This window comes from Pundamilia nyererei, unplaced genomic scaffold (genome assembly GCF_000239375.1).
Source record: "Pundamilia nyererei isolate P.nyererei 1_Seehausen unplaced genomic scaffold, PunNye1.0 scaffold00153, whole genome shotgun sequence".
NCBI classification, from domain to species: Eukaryota; Metazoa; Chordata; class Actinopteri; order Cichliformes; family Cichlidae; genus Pundamilia; species Pundamilia nyererei.
The window spans coordinates 515,317-523,883 of NW_005187554.1; the positions used below are offsets into that span (position 1 = coordinate 515,317).

Genomic DNA, 8,567 nt, shown 5'->3' on the forward strand with positions numbered 1-8,567 from the left:
AATTTTGGGTAGTCAACCTTAGGCATCAGTAGCCACGCACAGCTGTATTCCTGTGCTACATTTACATTCCCATCTTTTCAAACGCAACCTCACTGACATCACCGAACAGCACCTCTCCTCTCCACAGATGTGCTCTGGGCTGTCCTTGGAGATTTCCCCATGAAAACAAAGCTCTCCTCCCCTACGACTCTCTCTCTGTTTCCAGCCCCACTCTCTGCCTCCATCCATCTCAGCTGCTCTCTCCCCCCCACCTCACAATTTCACACCAATGAGCATGCCGCATGTAGCTCCCACTCACTGGCATCAGAAACACTAGATATCTTCAGTGCTGAGCAGTACAGTTTCAAACAAATACACAACAGCATTGGCTAGACGGAGGCTGCGTTCAGCCAAAAGGCACGTTGGGGATAGGCAGTGATAAAAAAGAGGGGGAGAAAGAGTCCAGCTGCTCTCTCACACCGGACTCAAGGTAAAGGATCCATATTAATTTATTGGGTGACAGAGTGTTATGTAATTCTGTTGTAGACACCGAGCTCCAGGCATTATGTAGGTCTTTGTTATTCTTGATGGTTCACAGCACGGATTATTATGTGTAGCTTTGAATGGAGGCTTACTAGTAAATCAGGGAGAACACTGTTGTCTAAGTGATATGACGTCTTTGGGGCTAATATTGGAAACACTAATGAAACTATTATGGGAGAGTAATTGAAGTTATGAACATCAGTGTCATGCAGCTAATTTTAAGGAGTGTTTGTGTACACTGCCAGTCTAAATGTCTTCCTAAGTGTTTTCTTATTTTCACATGCTTTCAATTCCGTTTCCTGTAAGCACTCCTGAAAATCAGTTCACACCGTCCCACTTTCCCTCCCTTGATTCTGGTAGCTCTGAGGGCTTTTCAGTCCAGTAAATGTCACTCAGCACTGCTATCAATAACGGAGAAGGGTTTTGAAGTCTACACAAGTGGCATCTGAGGGTGAAGTTGCATCCTGAACCTTCCTAAACTCCTTTTAATCCTTATTACCTTTTTTCAGCCATTGATTTTATTAACAAAGGGTCAATTCCCCCTAAAATATGGAATGACTTTTTTTTAAAATTTCTATCACTTTCCTCTGTGAACCTTTAGCCATTTTTACTTGTACTTGATGAGGAAACCCTATTTTCTGAGAGTCATACTGATAATCTTTTTTAATAGTAGGATCTCTACATTGGAAGGGAGGCTTCACATCCTGTCAGTGGTGGTTCTAGACTCTGGATGGGCAAAGTAAAAAAAAAAAAAAAGAACATTAACCCCCAGTAGAAATGCATTTAGTCATTTCAATCAAAAAATGTGCAAAATGTCACTGAAAAATGTGCAAACACATGCAGTTTGTTGGGAATGGGGCAAACAATTCAACGTTATTTTAACGAGATTAACGCTGACAGCACTAGTAAAGTTTAGATTAGTCAGTTTTAACGATGCTACCGTGAGTGTTTTTTGGGCAGTAGTAATAGTAGTAAAGGTACACTGTGTAAAATCTCACCAAAAGATGTCAGTGTATTGCAAATTGCAGTCAACTGAATTCTGTTAGCTTATTGCTCCTAACTAAAGTGCATTATCCTTGTGGCCGGTATAGGACAATCAACTCTGCCTCCAGTTTTTCTGTAGTGGGTGTAGGCCACTATGTTTGCAATGTATCAGTATGTTTGCAGTGTCAATATGTTGGGTGGGGAAGGAGATTCTGTTACCCTTAGTTAGTGAAACTTTGTTGTTAATGTTCTTGAAGGAACACTCAACTAATAAGTTACATACTATATGAAAATGTAATGAAACTGTTTATCAGAGGGAAAAACTAATTTTTAGCACACTGGCTAAAATTAGCTAACACGTTAGCTTATAACCAGTTGCTGTTGTTGTTCTGTTTTGTTTTGTGTTTTTTGTCCTTGTCAGCTGTTCAGTGACAGGTGGGTCACATGTCTAATCTGCTGACAATACCTAATTTTGACAGTAATAATAAATGAGTACGTTTATGCATGTTTTTATGTGTTAGAGTCCTGAATTCAGTTCAGGATATGAAGTTTCAGATGAGAAGGAAGAGGATAATGCTTTATGTAGATCCTCTGGCTTCACGTTTTTGCTTCTATGTTTCATCATTTGAGAAGAGGTTCCAATTCATCATAGGTATGAGCCTTCATATCCTGAGTCAGAAAGTGCAGGCATGAATTAAAATTTGCCTTCATGCCACACAAATGCCTATAAGAACTACTTACAGTATGTGTCCAGTCTGTTGTTATTTGGATACAATGTGATTAGACAGAGTTCCAGTGCCCATCACTGTATTGCAGTCACTGTATTCAAGATGGGCGGGGCAACATGTTGGCTTCCACAAATGCCTACTCTTAGGTATTTTTAATGGATTATTTTCAAGTGTATGAGGATGAAGAAGTTTTTTGGGAAGATGTTATTACACACTAATCAATGTATTCGTATTTGTACAACACTGTTGTGTCGATAGAGCATATGCCAGAATTGTGTCCCTGTGCACCAGTGATTTAAGGTGAGCATTATGCAATGTACCCAGTTCAATTCCAGTGAGGGAATTCTGTCACGTTTCATTCTCTTTGCTCTCTGTCCTCATGTTCTGTGCCTGTCCCAGCTGCCAGTTGTCACAAAAACAGAAGAAAAAAAGGTCTAATCCCTTGGCATTACATTTCCCATAAAAGATTATTTGACTTAACACATTAGTTTTATGTTATTGTATGATTGTCTGACATTGCCTCTACAAATAAAGTACAATCACCATAATGCATTTTGCAGAACATGTTCTGTTGTACTGTAATCTTTTTTTATAAGATTGAAGAAAATCACATATTTTTTAAAATTAGCATTGTCACCACAAGTGCACCACTGTAGCTCAGCAATGGAAGTCAGCGTATTCTTGTTACATTTGTATGAAACACAGTTTTAAATCCTGCTGAAATGAAATGCTTTTAGTAGACACAATATGAGGCCTAGGAGTGAATCAGATTTTCTGCAATTCAAAATAAGTCTCTGTAACAAACTGATTACAAAAATGACTGAAGGCAGGCTGAGAAAAAGAGACACGCTTACAGCCTGTAGTAGTGAGCAGTTAACCGAACAAAGCGTTTTGACACTTAGGCCAATGAACCCAGGTAAAGCAAGACAAAACACAAAACACTAGACTAGCCTACTGTGAGAAAAAAGACACAGTGGTGAAAAAAACAGAAGAAAAAAAAACTCATTCAGTCTAGTCACATCTCATCATTTTCAGATTTAGCCCACAGGAGATGACAAGCTCTAATTTTATCACTAAGCAAAATGTTCTCCACTAGCTAATGCAAGTCATTGCCGTGCCCTTATCATCCTAAACATGCGTGTGCTTTTAATAGTTCTGTGCAGCCAGTGACAAGCAGATTTACTTGAGTGTAATCTGACATAGCTCTGAGATAAATACTTGGCCAACGACTGGGCAGCCTTGTTTGCCCTCCCTTTACACCCGAGGTGAGTGACAGTGGTAAGGGCTCCCAGTGGTCACTTGAGAACTGTGGGAGGTGAAAGCAAAGATGTGTAACAGATTATTAAAGCACAGAATGTAAGGATTTCAAGAGGCATGCCAGGTTATCACAGTCAGTGTGAATACCTAAAATTTCAAGATCAGCAATGCTTTGACAGAAAACTAATCATCAGCTGTTGCTGGGGTCGACTTTGGTATAAAAAAGCATGAAAGTGTCTGTGTGTCTGTATGTGTGTAATATTGTATATGTAATGCAAAATATTTAATAGCTGTACTTATAAAGCAAAACATTGCCAACGAAAAGTATCACTAAACTCTGCAGTTGGTTTATTAATGTATCTGATTAAGTTTATTGTTAATCATAAGGTTGATTTACCATGAGCTTAATCAACTTAATGAACCCATAATAAGCACCTAGGTGGACAAAACCATTAGTGCCACTTTAACTATTAGCATTATCCCTGATAGCCAATGTACACCGGTCAAAATACTTTTGCTACAGTAGCATCAAAATCGGAATGAATTATCCCTCAGAGCAGCAAACTGCTTCAATGAACTGCACTGTTCTAATTCTGGGCTAAGGAAATTATAATGCTCCTCAATATTTTAGTTTGTACTTGTAGAGGTCTTTAGAAGTTGATCATATTGATGCACAAAAGTGGTGACGAGTGTACATGAGTAATTTTGAAATTAGGAGACACCAAAGAGAGTTCCTGTGATGAGTCTCCCAAAATATCAATCTATCATACTATATATCTAATATGTTTGAGCAAGGACGGTAGGACACCCACACCAATAATTGTCTTTTTAATTATTTCAGTGTTTTCATATTACATTACATTCACTTCTTTCTTTGTAACTTTCAAGAATCTTCATCTTTCTTCTTGGAACTTTATTTTTTAAGGGGAATAGAAAAATAAGAATTTGACTGTTCAATGTAAATCACTGTCTTTATTTCCAACGTGCATAATACAATGAATCATCTAAATTTCTAATATTGGTCCAAAAGAACATCTCTGTTTCTCCTCAGTCCAAACTAATTCTTTCTACAAGTATGTCTTGCAGCTCCTGCAGCCATCTTTGAACCACATTCAGACATCTTTTTTGAAGCCTTTATCTAACTCAGTGATGACAATCCATAACATTAATTTCAGCTGCCAACATAAAACATCAAAAGTGCATGTAGAGTCCTATAAAATAAAATAAAAAATAAACAAAGAAATAAAGAATGGCATGCCATTGAAGTGCTTATAACTGAAATCAGCAACCCCACTGTTCTAATGTCTTTGTTGTATAGGTTAAGTAAGAATTGGACTCCAAAAGACATAAGGCTATACAATGATAGTAAAACCTTTTTAGTCAGCCCTTTCCTCACCTGATAATGTAATGAAGACATAGCAGTGAGCAGTACCCACAGGTGTCAAGGTTGGAGATTCAGAAGACAGAGAGATCTTTTCTGGAGAACTGCTTCTCCAGTTAACTGTAAAAGAGCTTATGAGAATCCAGGTTGGTGGTGTTCTGGTCCATCACTCAGCCACATTTGGAAAAATATCAAGGCTTTGTGCATTCTCGCCACAAAATTAGGAACTATCAAGTAAAATTCTAAACAAGCTTGTTCCATTTTGCAAACAAGTTCTGTAAAGGAAGGTATTTAAATATAGTATATTTCAGCAGCAAAAAGCAAAAGCATGTTTGCAAAAGGGGTGCCAAAACTCTCTAAGCCTCTAATTTGCAATACACCACACATCAGATTTGAAAATCTGAAAATAGACCTTTAAAGGTCAGTGCATGCAAGATGGCCCAAAAATTCTCACATAACTAGCACTTTTCAGGAAAAGTGGGTTAACATTCCCCCAGACAAGAAGAACTCTTGGCTGTTACAAAAACTGTTTACAAGCTGTGATACTTGCTGGGGGTGAGGGGGACGGTTACTAAGTACAGACCGTGCAGTGTGCCCAAACATTTGCTTCAAGCAATTTTCCTTCTTTGTTACTTTGAAACTGTAAAAGATGGAAATAAAAGAGCAGTGCTGCTCAGGTCAGCCTTTACATATACACTCACAGCCAATGAACTTTTCACCAAACTGTGGGTGACCAAAATTGTGCGTGTCATTATATATTCGCTTGACATGAAAAGCGTAGTAGCACTCATAAAACAGATGGGTCTTTTTTTTCAGGATCCTAAACTAACTGCAATAACAGATAATGTTCTGTGCCCTTAAATGGTCAGTGCTGTACATTTGTATTCTGTCTGAGATTAAGTTATAATCCGCTGGAGCTTGTGAAGTGAACACAGATTATGTTTCTACACAATAAACTAAAAAAGAGAAGCCTGCAGCAGGGAAGTGACAATAATCTGACCGTACATGAATGTACTTTTTTGAGTAAAAGGAAGATGAAAATAGTAACAGGGTGTTATGTACTGAAAAGCCCCTGGGCAGATCTTACCCCAGGTTGAGTCGTGAGGTGAGTGATGAGCTCAGGTGTTCTCATGGCAGGCCTTGGCGGACTGAGGAACTGTGGCGTTATGGAACATGATTAACTAAATGAAAATTTTAGAAAACTAATCATCAGCTGTTGCTGGGGTCGACTTTGGTATAAAAAAACATGAAAGTGTCTGTATGTGTGTAATATTGTATATGTAATGCAAAATATTTAATAGCTGTACTTATAAAGCAAAACATTGCCAAAGAAAAGTATCACCAAACTCTGCAGTTTTTTTTATTAATGTATCTGATTAAGTTAATTGTTAATCATAAGGTTGATTTACCATGAGCTTAATCAACTTAATGAACCCATAATAAGCACCTAGGTCAGGGGTCGGCAACCTGAGAGGAGTTTTAGAACTCATTATTGCTTTTAGAATGTTGCTTCTGAGATGGAAGATGTAAAAGTCCATGACTACAAAGTTCTAAATGCAAGAAAAGAATAATAATAATAACAATGATATGACATTTTTTAAGGCACAAAAGAGGGCAGATAATTGTAGTTTTAAAGCTATTTGACTAACCAAGAAAAGATAATAGGATTTCTTTCTTTTTTTTGCTGATTTTGCAACAACATCAAGGTTCGCTACATATCAACACAACTGTACATGCAACTTTAGCTTATGGGTGTGACTATATATAGACCCATTCATTTTTATGGCGATCTCTAAGTTATCAGTCATAAATAGAATAAGTTATAATAAAATGATGAATCCAACAGAAAGAAAAAGAATCAGAAAAATGGACCCAAAACAATTAAACCATCCATCCATCCATCCATTCGCTTCCGCTTATCCTTTTCAGGGTCGCGGGGGGCGCTGGAGCCTATCCCAGCTGTCATAGGGCGAGAGGCGGGGTACACCCTGGACAGGTCACCAGTCTGTCGCAGGGCCAACACACAGGGACAGACAACCATTCGCACTCACATTCACTCGCACATCACACCTAGATTTCATAAATCTATGTTTGGCCCATTGGATTGCTTACATCTGTCCCTGTTTTGTATTTTCTCATGCTTTTTCTTAGTACCGTTTCTACTGCAGAGCATTTTCTGTGCTCCTCTTTTAGTGCTGTCCACACAGCTACCCAGTTACTTGCTGTAGTATTTTAATATTTTTTTTCTTCTATCCTTCACAGTTCATTCACTCATTAATTTACCATTGTACAACCTCTCTACATTCCCTCTACATTTCGAGTTGCTGTTATGCATAAAAGCATGCCACAGTACAATACAATGGAATTACAGTGGGAAACACTGCCTTAAATCCAACAGACTTTACTGTAAACAGCATTCACCAAAGTTATCGGAAAATGGAATGGAACAAAATTCACATGTGAACAAAAAAACAAATTAAATAACTAAAAATAAATTGGCCATTTCTAATGCTTGGTTGAAAACTTTTGCTGGCAAGTCTTAAGCTCATGGATGTCACCAGATGCTGGGTTTCCTCCTTTTTAATACTCGGCCAGGCCTTCACCGCAGCTGCTGTTTGTTTGTGGTCTTTATGTGTGAAGTTTAGTCTTCAAGAAGTAAAATGCATGCTCAGTTGGATTAAGATCATGTGACTAAATTGGGCATTCAATAATATTCCACTTCTTTGCACTTTACATTTTCCATCGGTTGCTTCTGTCCTTTATCACATTACCAATAAACACTAGTGTCACAGTGCACGTCCAAGCCATCACACTGCCTCCACCGTGTTTTACAGATGACGTGATATGCTTTAGACCATGAGCAGTTCCACGCCTTCTCCATACTTTCCATCATTCTGGTAGAGGCTGATCTTGGTTTCATCTTTCCAAACAATGGTTTCCCAGAACTGTGCTGTTTGATTTTTTTATTTATTATCTTTTTTTTTAGATATTTTTAGCAAAGTCCAATCCAGCCTTTCTATTCTTGAGGCTTATGAGACTATTCTTGATGAGATCGCTCCATTTAAATCAGTGCGATCAACAGCTTACTCAGACCCGTGGATAAACGACTCAACTCGATCAGCTAGGCGACAGTGCAGGAAGGCCGAACGAAAATGGAAAAAAGACAAGTTACAAGTCTCTTTCCTGCTGCTGAGAGAGAGCCTATCTAGATATCAAGTCATCGTAAAAGCCGAAAAATCTAAGTTTCTCGCAAGCATTATTGAGACCAACTCTAATAACCCCCGAACTCTTTTCTCAGTTATTGAATTGGTCTTGAATATCTCCCCCACTTTCCATATAGATAGCTCCATTGAAACTTGCGATAGATTCTTGCAGTTTTTTATTAATAAGAGAGAAAGGCTTCGATCTACATCTATCCCATCGCTGTATAATGTCTCATTAACATATACCCCCTCAGCTGCTTTTGACCAGTTTGAGGCTGCATGTCTTAACCAGGTAGAAGAGCTTTGCAATAGCATAAAGACATCATCCTGCCCCTCAGATGGAGTCCCAACCCATTTTCTAAAAAAGATTATTAAGGTAGTCGGTCCTGACATTTTAACTATTTTTAATAGCAGTCTCAGCTCTGGAGTAGTACCAACTGGATACAAGCACGCTGTAGTGCAGCCAGTGCTTAAAAAACCGAATCTTGATTC

The 8,567-nt window shown here is 38.4% G+C and overlaps 1 protein-coding gene across 1 annotated transcript in view; it reads left to right on the forward strand.

Moving 5' to 3' along the window:
* Positions 1-212: 212 nt before the first annotated feature.
* The window catches only part of rgs8 (regulator of G protein signaling 8), a 26,249-nt gene continuing 17,894 nt past the window's right edge, over positions 213-8,567 (forward strand). The window contains exon 1 of the mRNA XM_005745059.1: positions 213-469. The gene's annotated coding sequence lies outside the window, so the exon portion shown is untranslated. The remainder of the gene's footprint in view (positions 470-8,567) is intronic.